The sequence below is a fragment of the Tachypleus tridentatus genome, chromosome 1 (assembly GCF_004210375.1).
Source record: "Tachypleus tridentatus isolate NWPU-2018 chromosome 1, ASM421037v1, whole genome shotgun sequence".
Taxonomy (NCBI): domain Eukaryota; kingdom Metazoa; phylum Arthropoda; class Merostomata; order Xiphosura; family Limulidae; genus Tachypleus; species Tachypleus tridentatus.
The window spans coordinates 172,920,621-172,933,987 of NC_134825.1; the positions used below are offsets into that span (position 1 = coordinate 172,920,621).

The following is a 13,367-nucleotide window of genomic DNA, read 5'->3' on the forward strand; positions in this document are numbered from 1 at the left end:
ACAAACTTTGAAACTTCGGCACTAGTCCAATGAAACTGGGTTTTTTCTCATATTTTCCTTACTTTATCGCACACACCAACTTCTTAAGCATTTAGTTTATCGATTCTCACCAAAATTGTTCAATTATTTGGGATCTGTCCATAAACAGATATATAATCTCGTGAAAAACTAACTCCCCGTATGTTCTAAACACCACTGGTACCACGAAGGGAAATTATTTAATTTCCTAGCGTCCCAAATCCCTTCTACGACAACTAATAGTAGGCCTAATGATAAGTGTAATTCTGTTCATGCTATAATTCACACTATGATAATTGTTTTTTTTAACAAATGTCTCGTATAAATAGTGTTCTGTCCACGACTATATTTATTGTACCCCAGCTGACCTTAAGAGTTCGAGATTGATCAAAATGTGTCGTTGACAATGGATGTAGCGATTTATTTAAGTTGTTCGGTGTTAACTAGGTTGGTTACGTTGTTCAGTGTTACCCAGATTAGTTACGTTGTTCAGTGTTACCCAGATTAGTTACGTTGTTCAGTGTTACCCAGATTAGTTACGTTGTTCAGTGTTATCTAGGTTAGTTATACTGTTTAGTGTTATGTAGATTAGTTACATTGTTCAGTGTTATATAGGTTAGTTACATTGTTTAGTGTTATGTAGATTAGTTACATTGTTCAGTGTTATATAGGTTAGTTACATTGTTTAGTGTTATCTAGATAGGTTACGTTGCTCAGTGTTATCTTTATTAATCCCACTGTCTAATGTTGTCTAAACTAGTCACGTTGCTCAGTGTTATCTATATTAATCCCACTGTCTAATGTTATCTAAACTAGTCACGTTGCTCAGTGTTATCTTTATTAATCCCACTGTCTAATGTTGTCTAAACTAGTCACGTTGCTCAGTGTTATCTATATTAATCCCACTGTCTAATGTTGTCTAAACTAGTCACGTTGTTTAGTGTTATCTATATTAATCCCACTGTCTAATGTTGTCTAAACTAGTCACGTTGTTTAGTGTTATCTTTATTAATCCCACTGTGTAATGTTGTCTAAACTAGTCACGTTGTTTAGTGTTATCTTTATTAATCCCACTGTCTAATGTTGTCTAAACTAGTCACGTTGTTTAGTGTTATCTTTATTAATCCCACTGTCTAATGTTGTCTAAACTAGTCACGTTGTTTAGTGTTATCTTTATTAATCCCACTGTCTAATGTTGTCTAAACTAGTCACGTTGTTTAGTGTTATCTTTATTAATCCCACTGTCTAATGTTGTCTAAACTAGTCACGTTGCTCAGTGTTATCTTTATTAATCCCACTGTCTAATGTTGTCTAAACTAGTCACGTTGCTCAGTGTTATCTATATTAATCCCACTGTCTAATGTTATCTAAACTAGTCACGTTGCTCAGTGTTATCTTTATTAATCCCACTGTCTAATGTTGTCTAAACTAGTCACGTTGCTCAGTGTTATCTATATTAATCCCACTGTCTAATGTTGTCTAAACTAGTCACGTTGTTTAGTGTTATCTATATTAATCCCACTGTCTAATGTTGTCTAAACTAGTCACGTTGTTTAGTGTTATCTTTATTAATCCCACTGTCTAATGTTGTCTAAACTAGTCACGTTGTTTAGTGTTATCTTTATTAATTCCACTGTCTAATGTTGTCTAAACTAGTCACGTTGTTTAGTGTTATCTTTATTAATCCCACTGTCCAATGTTGTCTAAACTAGTCACGTTGTTTAGTGTTATCTATATTAATCCCACTGTCTAATGTTGTCTAAACTAGTCACGTTGCTCAGTGTTATCTATATTAATCCCACTGTCTAGTGTTATCTAAACTAGTCACATTGTTTAGTGTTATCTTTATTAATCCCACTGTTTAATGTTATCTAAACTAGTCACATTGTTCAGTGTTATCTTTATTAATCCCACTGTCTAATGTTGTCTAAACTAGTCACGTTGCTCAGTGTTATCTATATTAATCCCACTGTCTAATGTTGTCTAAACTAGTCACGTTGCTCAGTGTTATCTATATTAATCCCACTGTCTAATGTTGTCTAAACTAGTCACATTGTTTAGTGTTATCTTTATTAATCCCACTGTCTAATGTTGTCTAAACTAGTCACATTGTTTAGTGTTATCTATATTAATCCCACTGTCTAATGTTGTCTAAACTAGTCACATTGTTTAGTGTTATCTATATTAATCCCACTGTCTAATGTTGTCTAAACTAGTCACATTGTTTAGTGTTATCTTTATTAATCCCACTGTCTAATGTTGTCTAAACTAGTCACATTGTTTAGTGTTATCTTTATTAATCCCACTGTCTAATGTTGTCTAAACTAGTCACATTGTTTAGTGTTATCTTTATTAATCCCACTGTCTAATGTTGTCTAAACTAGTCACATTGTTTAGTGTTATCTAGATAGGTTACGTTGCTCAGTGTTATCTATATTAATCCCACTGTCTAATGTTGTCTAAACTAGTCACATTGTTCAGTGTTATCTAGAGTAGTTACATTGTCTAATGTTATCTAAACTAGTCACGTTGCTCAGTGTTATCTATGTTAATCCCACTGTCTAATGTTATCTAAACTAGTCACGTTGCTCAGTGTTATCTATGTTAATCCCACTGTCTAATGTTATCTAAACAAGTCACGTTGCTCAGTGTTATCTATATTAATCCCACTGTCTAATGTTGTCTAAACTAGTCACGTTGCTCAGTGTTATCTATATTAATCCCACTGTCTAATGTTGTCTAAACTAGTCACATTGCTCAGTGTTATCTATGTTAATCCCACTGTCTAATGTTATCTAAACTAGTCACGTTGCTCAGTGTGATGCAATTGATTTGTGTTAGAGCACAAAAAAACTGAGTTTTATAAAATTAGGGTATGTTTGGAAAAATCAACAGAGTTTTATCATTAGAAAACTATCTCGTCTTGTGCTATGATTCATGTTGTACAGAAGTCGTCTTGGTTTTATTTAATAGTATCCGAGTTCCGAACAATTTGTTCTAATCATGGAAAACTCAAAGAAGAATATTGTGTGTGTGACAGATTGTTCTCTGGAAATGTGTGTCAGTACAAGGGTAAGTTATCAACTTTCGTGTTATTAAACAAACGTAAAGTATACGTTCTAATTAGGTAAATAGTTCGAGAAGAGAAATAAAATATTCTTACAGAAAAATAATTAGTTACAAGAAGAAACAGAAAAAGGTTAACTGAATTTATTACAATGTTTTTTATTTGCTACTAAGTATTATTATAGCAATATTATAGAACTATTGGCTGGAGTTACAAATACTAAAGTCTGAATCACTTTAACTTATAAATAACATTTTACTGTGAACAATAAAGATTAGAATCGTTACTTCGTATTTTAGTTACATATAGCGTTATTGTAGATAGCATTTAGTGTATAGGTACATCGGAATATATAAAACATTGGGGGGCAGTTTATGAATATAAATTGTTTTACAGTCAGTAAAAATTCCTTAAAATGTTATTCAACAAGTTCACAAAAAACAGCATTATTTTATTCAGAGAAAATAAACTGTTTCCTGCGAACTATAATAACGGAAGTCACACATATAATACGAATATTTTAGGTAGTAACCGATATACAAATTATGGCAAAGTTAGCACACTTCATAGACAAATACCAAATACAAAATTGTGAGGAGATATTCGGGCACCCAATCTAATTACTGGGGGAACGTGCCTTCTTTTGGCACAACGCCTATGACGTAACTGTTCAATACTTTGCTTGTGAGGAAGATTTTCAGCAAACTATTAAGAGGGTCAAATGATATTTCCGCACCAAAGTTAATTATTGGGGGAACGTGTCCCCTCTATGATGTGACTGTTGAATACTTTGCTTGTGGGTAAAATCTTGATCGTGTTTTAAAACCTTTTTTGTTAAAAGAACGTTTTGAAAACAACTAAAAAGGTGAACATTATTTGAAACACAGATGAGTGCTGGACAGACGAGGAATGTGGTCCGAACGGAAAGTGTATCAGTGTAGATAGCACCTCGTTTCCTAAGAAACAGTGTTTCTGTGAAGAAGGATGGTTTGGAGAAAACTGTAACAAAGGTACTTGTTGTTGTTTTTACGTTGTTATTGTCGCTTGGAAACGTTTAAATATGCTCGGATTTCAATCCATAGAATGATGTACTTTTGCTAGTGATGTAACTGATAAACTTATTTCCAGGGACGGTCTTAGTCATTCTAGAGCCTCGGACAGAATTCAGTAGCTGGGGCACATCATGATAAAAAAACAACAGCTCAGAAGTAGATTAAAAGGCACAGCATCAGAGGCTTTTCCATGCATGGGGCCCGGGCAATGGCCCGCTAGGTACAATCGCCTATAGTTATACCCAGACTGTAGTCTATATTTTAGTTTGTAAATAGTCCAGTACTAAAACCATTTGTTCAATACCATAAAACAGTAAATTAACTTTATTTCCTTTATCTGAACATTAGTTTTACGGGATACGAGAATTAAGCGAACAGGCCAAGGACCCTGATGTTAAGCATAGCCACCACTATCTTACATCTGCTAACTAGAGGAAGGGGAACCAGTCAGCAAAACTCACCACTTACACAAGCCACTCTTAAGTGAAAAAAGTGATTGACTGTGTCTTTTATAATACGATCGCAGTGGAAAATACGGTTTAAACCAAAGACCTTCTGTTCAAAACCCGACACTAAGTGACCTGAGAACTAAACGTAATTCAATAATTTATACTTCCGAGACTCCTTAATGATATAATAATAACGGTATAACAAATGTTATTTAGTCCTGATTACTGATATAGCGACGGACAGAAACAGAAGACTTGCAGACGACAATAACTACACGAAATTACTTCCCACTCTGCCTACAGAGTTTCTGTTGTTGTTTGTTGTTGCTCTCGCGTTTACTTACTTCTTAAAAATGTTTTTTCGTTTAAAACAATTTGAAAAACTAACGAATAAAATGCTGATTTTGATGTTGTCACTTGTAAACATTATTTCAACATGAAAAGGGGGCACAACGGACACTTTAATGATATACGAAATATTTAAAATTCAGAGAATACCGGCACCAGGAATAACTAACTCTCTAATTTTCACGTACATCGTCGTTCTCAGGTTGCATGACAATCACAGCGCAGATGATGGTTAATTGAATTATTTTTCTATGTCTCTCGTTAAATATTTAAACTGTTAAGTAGGTAATATCCTGATGACATATTACTAATTCTAGTGCAATGTTTTTTGTTTTCTGATCACTTTTATTTCCAGAATCTTCTGTGAAATCCGTAATGGTGGATTTGAGCAAATATACTCAAAAAGAATTATCAGACGATTATAAGCTGTACTGGAGAATAATTGAGGTAAGTTATCATTACACTAATACCACAGTGAAAAACGGATATTTTTCTGTCCATATAAATAGCTTCAGTGAGTGCATATTGAAAGACCACAGTGGCTAAATACACCGAATGTTGACTTATTTGTTTGTTTGTTTATAATTAAGCACAAAGCTACACAATGGACTATTTGCGCTAGCCGTCCCTAATTTAATCAGTGTAAGACTAGAGGAAAAGCGGTTAGTCATCACCACCCAACGCTAGCTCTTGGGCTATTCTTTTACCAATCAATAGTGGAATTCACCGCACATAATAACGCCCTCATGACTGAAAGGGCGAGAATGTTTGCTTTGACGGGGATTCGAACCCGCGACCTTCAGATGACGAATCGAGTGTTCTTACCACCTGGACATGCCGGACACACCAGTGAGAAAGCAGAATGGCTGGATTATTCCTTCGGCTTAAGGCTTTCACTAGAAACTTGTGTTAAACTAAATTAGATATTTTTTAAAAACTCGCCTGTGATGCTTGGGATATTGGTGAAGTATAAATAATATAACATTAAAAGCCACAGCATGTTACTAAAAACCCACGTAAATCCATGGATATGAACATACGAGTAAAATATGCACAACAAAATGGAGTACAGTGTCACCCTGTTCCTGTTTGAACCTTAATCATAATATTTTAAATAAAAAAGCACTGTATTCGCCATTATTATTGGTGTTTACAAATTATTGAAAATAAATTTTCAACAAGACTTCTAGCTGTAATTGAACATTTAAAGCTAAGTATGTGATCGGTGTCTATTTATTTCTATGTATGTGTCTGTTTGATTTTTACGTAATAAAATTTATATCAGGCAAACCATAAAGAAGGGGGATACTACATGAGTTTCGTTAGCTGCATTTACCCCTATGTTTCTTGTTACAGTTATTGTTAATATTGACGTCTTACTTACAGAAAACAAGGAGAGGATTGTTCAGGTTAACCCGTTATGCCCCACAAAAATCTTTTTTTGTTGTATCTTATGGTCCATGTATTTATTTTGTTTTCCCCTCGTGATTTCCATCTTATTGTTTTGGTTGGTTTCATGTACTTGTTTTGTTTTCCTTTCGTGACTTCCAACTTATTCTTGCACTTGGTTTCATATTCTTGTTTAGTTTGCTTCTCGTGACTTCCAACTTACTGCTGTAGTTGGTTCCATGTACTTGTTTTGTTTGCATCTCGTGACTTACATCTTACTGCTGTAGTTGGTTCCATATACTTCTTTTTTGCTCTTGTGACTTCCATCTTATTGTTATAGCTGGTTCCATGTACTTGTTTCTTCTCGTGACTTCCTACTTGCTATTATAGTTACAATAAACTATACATCATTACCAGACTAGTTTGTTTTGTTTCTTCTCGTGACTTCCTACTTGTTATTATAGTTACAACAAGCTATACATCATTACCACACTAGTTTGTTTTGTTTCTTCTCGTGACTTCCTACTTGTTATTATAGTTACAACAAGCTATACATCATTACCAAACTAGTTTGTTTTGTTTCTTCTCGTGACTTCCTACTTGTTATTATAGTTACAACAAGCTATACATCATTACCAGACTAGTTTGTTTTGTTTCTTCTTGTGACTTCCTACTTGTTATTATAGTTACAACAAGCTATACATCATTACCAAACTAGTTTGTTTTGTTTTTTCTCGTGACTTCCTACTTGTTATTATAGTTACAACAAGCTATACATCATTACCACACTAGTTTGTTTTGTTTCTTCTCGTGACATCCTACTTGTTATTATAGTTACAACAAGCTATACATCATTACCACACTAGTTTGTTTTGTTTCTTCTCGTGACTTCCTACTTGTTATTATAGTTACAACAAGCTATACATCATTACCAAACTAGTTTGTTTTGTTTCTTCTCGTGACTTCCTACTTGTTATTATAGTTACAACAAGCTATACATCATTACCAAACTAGTTTGTTTTGTTTCTTCTCGTGACTTCCTACTTGTTATTATAGTTACAACAAGCTATACATCATTACCAGACTAGTTTGTTTTGTTTCTTCTCGTGACTTCCTACTTGTTATTATAGTTACAACAAGCTATACATCATTACCAGACTAGTTTGTTTTGTTTCTTCTCGTGACTTCCTATTTGTTATTATAGTTACAACAAGCTATACATCATTACCACACTAGTTTGTTTTGTTTCTTCTCGTGACTTCCTACTTGTTATTATAGTTACAACAAGCTATACATCATTACCAGACTAGTTTGTTTTGTTTCTTCTCGTGACTTCCTACTTGTTATTATAGTTACAACAAGCTATACATCATTACCAGACTAGTTTGTTTTGTTTCTTCTCGTGACTTCCTACTTGTTATTATAGTTACAACAAGCTATACATCATTACCAGACTAGTTTGTTTTGTTTCTTCTCGTGACTTCCTATTTGTTATTATAGTTACAACAAGCTATACATCATTACCACACTAGTTTGTTTTGTTTCTTCTCGTGACTTCCTACTTGTTATTATAGTTACAACAAGCTATACATCATTACCAGACTAGTTTGTTTTGTTTCTTCTCGTGACTTCCTACTTGTTATTATAGTTACAACAAGCTATACATCATTACCAAACTAGTTTGTTTTGTTTTTTCTCGTGACTTCCTACTTGTTATTATAGTTACAACAAGCTATACATCATTACTACACTAGTTTGTTTTGTTTCTTCTCGTGACATCCTACTTGTTATTATAGTTACAACAAGCTATACATCATTACCACACTAGTTTGTTTTGTTTCTTCTCGTGACTTCCTACTTGTTATTATAGTTACAACAAGCTATACATCATTACCAAACTAGTTTGTTTTGTTTTTTCTCGTGACTTCCTACTTGTTATTATAGTTACAACAAGCTATACATCATTACCAAACTAGTTTGTTTTGTTTCTTCTCGTGACTTCCTATTTGTTATTATAGTTACAACAAGCTATACATCATTACCAAACTAGTTTGTTTTGTTTCTTCTCGTGACTTCCTACTTGTTATTATAGTTACAACAAGCTATACATCATTACCAGACTAGTTTGTTTTGTTTCTTCTCGTGACTTCCTATTTGTTATTATAGTTACAACAAGCTATACATCATTACCAGACTAGTTTGTTTTGTTTCTTCTCGTGACTTCCTACTTGTTATTATAGTTACAACAAGCTATACATCATTACCAGACTAGTTTGTTTTGTTTCTTCTCGTGACTTCCTACTTGTTATTATAGTTACAACAAGCTATACATCATTACCAGACTAGTTTGTTTTGTTTCTTCTCGTGACTTCCTATTTGTTATTATAGTTACAACAAGCTATACATCATTACCAGTTTGTTTTGTTTCTTCTCGTGACTAGTTTGTTTTGTTTCTTCTCGTGACTTCCTACTTGTTATTATAGTTACAACAAGCTATACATCATTACCAGACTAGTTTGTTTTGTTTCTTCTCGTGACTTCCTACTTGTTATTATAGTTACAACAAGCTATACATCATTACCAGACTAGTTTGTTTTGTTTCTTCTCGTGACTTCCTACTTGTTATTATAGTTACAACAAGCTATACATCATTACCAGACTAGTTTGTTTTGTTTCTTCTCGTGACTTCCTACTTGTTATTATAGTTACAACAAGCTATACATCATTACCAGACTAGTTTGTTTTGTTTCTTCTCGTGACTTCCTACTTGTTATTATAGTTACAACAAGCTATACATCATTACCAGACTAGTTTGTTTTGTTTCTTCTCGTGACTTCCTACTTGTTATTATAGTTACAACAAGCTATACATCATTACCAGACTAGTTTGTTTTGTTTCTTCTCGTGACTTCCTACTTGTTATTATAGTTACAACAAGCTATACATCATTACCAGACTAGTTTGTTTTGTTTCTTCTCGTGACTTCCTACTTGTTATTATAGTTACAACAAGCTATACATCATTACCAGACTAGTTTGTTTTGTTTCTTCTCGTGACTTCCTACTTGTTATTATAGTTACAACAAGCTATACATCATTACCAGACTAGTTTGTTTTGTTTCTTCTCGTGACTTCCTACTTGTTATTATAGTTACAACAAGCTATACATCATTACCAGACTAGTTTGTTTTGTTTCTTCTCGTGACTTCCTACTTGTTATTATAGTTACAACAAGCTATACATCATTACCAGACTAGTTTGTTTTGTTTCTTCTCGTGACTTCCTACTTGTTATTATAGTTACAACAAGCTATACATCATTACCAGACTAGTTTGTTTTGTTTCTTCTCGTGACTTCCTACTTGTTATTATAGTTACAACAAGCTATACATCATTACCAGACTAGTTTGTTTTGTTTCTTCTCGTGACTTCCTACTTGTTATTATAGTTACAACAAGCTATACATCATTACCAGACTAGTTTGTTTTGTTTCTTCTCGTGACTTCCTACTTGTTATTATAGTTACAACAAGCTATACATCATTACCAGACTAGTTTGTTTTGTTTCTTCTCGTGACTTCCTACTTGTTATTATAGTTACAACAAGCTATACATCATTACCAGACTAGTTTGTTTTGTTTCTTCTCGTGACTTCCTACTTGTTATTATAGTTACAACAAGCTATACATCATTACCAGACTAGTTTGTTTTGTTTCTTCTCGTGACTTCCTACTTGTTATTATAGTTACAACAAGCTATACATCATTACCAGACTAGTTTGTTTTGTTTCTTCTCGTGACTTCCTACTTGTTATTATAGTTACAACAAGCTATACATCATTACCACACTAGTTTGTTTTGTTTCTTCTCGTGACTTCCTACTTGTTATTATAGTTACAACAAGCTATACATCATTACCAGACTAGTTTGTTTTGTTTCTTCTCGTGACTTCCTACTTGTTATTATAGTTACAACAAGCTATACATCATTACCAGACTAGTTTGTTTTGTTTCTTCTCGTGACTTCCTACTTGTTATTATAGTTACAACAAGCTATACATCATTACCAGACTAGTTTGTTTTGTTTCTTCTCGTGACTTCCTACTTGTTATTATAGTTACAACAAGCTATACATCATTACCAGACTAGTTTATTTTGTTTTTTCTCGTGACTTCCTACTTGTTATTATAGTTACAACAAGCTATACATCATTACCAAACTAGTTTGTTTTGTTTCTTCTTGTGACTTCCTACTTGTTATTATATTTACAACAAGCTATACATCATTACCAAACTAGTTTGTTTTGTTTCTTCTCGTGACTTCCTACTTGTTATTATAGTTACAACAAGTTATACATCATTACCACACTAGTTTGTTTTGTTTCTTCTCGTGACTTCCTACTTGTTATTATAGTTACAACAAGCTATACATCATTACCACACTAGTTTGTTTTGTTTCTTCTCGTGACTTCCTACTTGTTATTATAGTTACAACAAGCTATACATCATTACCAAACTAGTTTGTTTTGTTTCTTCTTGTGACTTCCTACTTGTTATTATAGTTACAACAAGCTATACATCATTACCAGACTAGTTTGTTTTGTTTCTTCTCGTGATTTCCTACTTGTTATTATAGTTACAACAAGCTATACATCATTACCAGACTAGTTTGTTTTGTTTCTTCTCGTGACTTCCTACTTGTTATTATAGTTACAACAAGCTATACATCATTACCAGACTAGTTTGTTTTGTTTCTTCTCGTTACTTCCTACTTGTTATTATAGTTACAACAAGCTATACATCATTACCAGACTAGTTTGTTTTGTTTCTTCTCGTGACTTCCTACTTGTTATTATAGTTACAACAAGCTATACATCATTACCACACTAGTTTGTTTTGTTTCTTCTCGTGACTTCCTACTTGTTATTATAGTTACAACAAGCTATACATCATTACCAGACTAGTTTGTTTTGTTTCTTCTCGTGACTTCCTACTTGTTATTATAGTTACAACAAGCTATACATCATTACCACACTAGTTTGTTTTGTTTCTTCTCGTGACTTCCTACTTGTTATTATAGTTACAACAAGCTATACATCATTACCACACTAGTTTGTTTTGTTTCTTCTCGTTACTTCCTACTTGTTATTATAGTTACAACAAGCTATACATCATTACTAGACTAGTTTGTTTTGTTTCTTCTCGTGACTTCCTACTTGTTATTATAGTTACAACAAGCTATACATCATTACCAGACTAGTTTGTTTTGTTTCTTCTCGTGACTTCCTACTTGTTATTATAGTTACAACAAGCTATACATCATTACCAGACTAGTTTGTTTTGTTTCTTCTCGTGACTTCCTATTTGTTATTATAGTTACAACAAGCTATACATCATTACCACACTAGTTTGTTTTGTTTCTTCTCGTGACTTCCTACTTGTTATTATAGTTACAACAAGCTATACATCATTAGCAGACTAGTTTGTTTTGTTTCTTTTCGTGACTTCCTACTTGTTATTATAGTTACAACAAGCTATACATCATTACCACACTAGTTTGTTTTGTGGAGTTTTTCTTTTTTCTTTCTATCAGAATACTCGTTTTTGGGATTTCACTTCATAAATATTTTCATTTACCTAATGAAAGTTCGTCGTTAGGTATAACTGTGTTATTCTGTTTATTATTATTATTATCAAACTGTATATAATAGTCGATTTAGAATTTTATTATGTGAAACTGTTACCGATAATATCTGAAACATATCTGTACGTAAACGTGACCAGTAAGTCCAGTATCTTGTTAAAGGTTTGAGTTTCGACATGACTGTGTTCTATACAAGTTTTTAACACGAGAAAGATAACCATTCACCTACAATTGTGATTAAATAAGGTATTATTGAGGAAGCATGGCTGTAAACAGTTTTTAAAACATGTTTTTTTACAATGTTATAAGCAAAGTCTTAGGATAAATAACCCTCTGTAGAACACGTTATGAAAACACGGTGTAAAAAGAATTTTTTCTTTGAATTTCTTACTTATATAGGTCTATACTACACAATTTTTAAATATACTTTGATAAGTTATAAATAAATGCATTTCGTGCCTAGAAGTGACCGTTCAGTTTGAGAACCAACAAAATAATTCCATAATTGAAGCACTTGCGCGTGTGCTGAGCCAGTGTTTCCCAAAGTGGAAGTCGCGCCACCTAGGGGCTGTAAAGCCGAAAGCAAATATAATTAATTTTTAATTCTAAATGAACAACGAAAAACGGTAAAAGCTATGTTCAGTTAAGTAAACGATACTCTGTGTCAAAAGAATGTTTTATTATTTGTACTACGTCACTGTTTTTCACAATACCACAGTAATAGTTGGGGGGGGGACTGAAAGTTTTATATTCACATCAAGGGAGCCTCTGCTTATTAGAGTTTGGGACCCGCTGTGCTAAATAACAAATATTTACCTGTGCTACCCAATGTGCAACATAGGGTTAACAAGATGTATTCAACAGCTCATAAACTGAACATGTTATACTTATTTTAATTATATACAAACACATTCCTGTGTTCTTTCAAATTTACGATGCAAATGAAAAGTGCCCCTCGTGTCTACATATTCAGTTCTCCATTAAACTCTAAAATATTCTCGACATAGGCCAAGTCATACCATATAACCATACTCTCGATCTCCGGTTCACATTTTTAGATTTTGTTTTGTTTTGTTTGTTTTTTAATTTCGCACAAAGCTACTCGAGGGCTATCTGTGCTAGCCGTCCCTAATTTAGCAGTGTAAGACTAGAGGGAAGGTAGCTAGTCATCACCACCCACCGCCAACTCTTGGGCTACTCTTTTACCAACGAGTAGTGGGATTGACCGTCACATTTTAACGCCCTCACGGCTGAAAGGGCGAGCATGTTTGTCGCGATGGGGATGCGAACCCGCGACCCTCAGATTGCGAGTCGCACGCCTTAACACGTTTGTCCATGCCGGGCCCACACATTTGTTAGAAAAATTGTATATCAAATTGGAATGAATTTTATTGTATTTTGCAAGTG

The 13,367-nt window shown here is 33.4% G+C and overlaps 1 pseudogene across 1 annotated transcript in view; it reads left to right on the forward strand.

Moving 5' to 3' along the window:
- The window catches only part of LOC143233652 (uncharacterized), a 56,977-nt pseudogene that overhangs the window by 27,274 nt on the left and 16,336 nt on the right, over positions 1-13,367 (forward strand). The window contains exons 5-7 of the transcript XR_013018266.1: positions 2,992-3,090; positions 3,973-4,095; positions 5,290-5,381. The product of XR_013018266.1 is annotated as an uncharacterized LOC143233652 (transcript). The remainder of the gene's footprint in view (positions 1-2,991; positions 3,091-3,972; positions 4,096-5,289; positions 5,382-13,367) is intronic.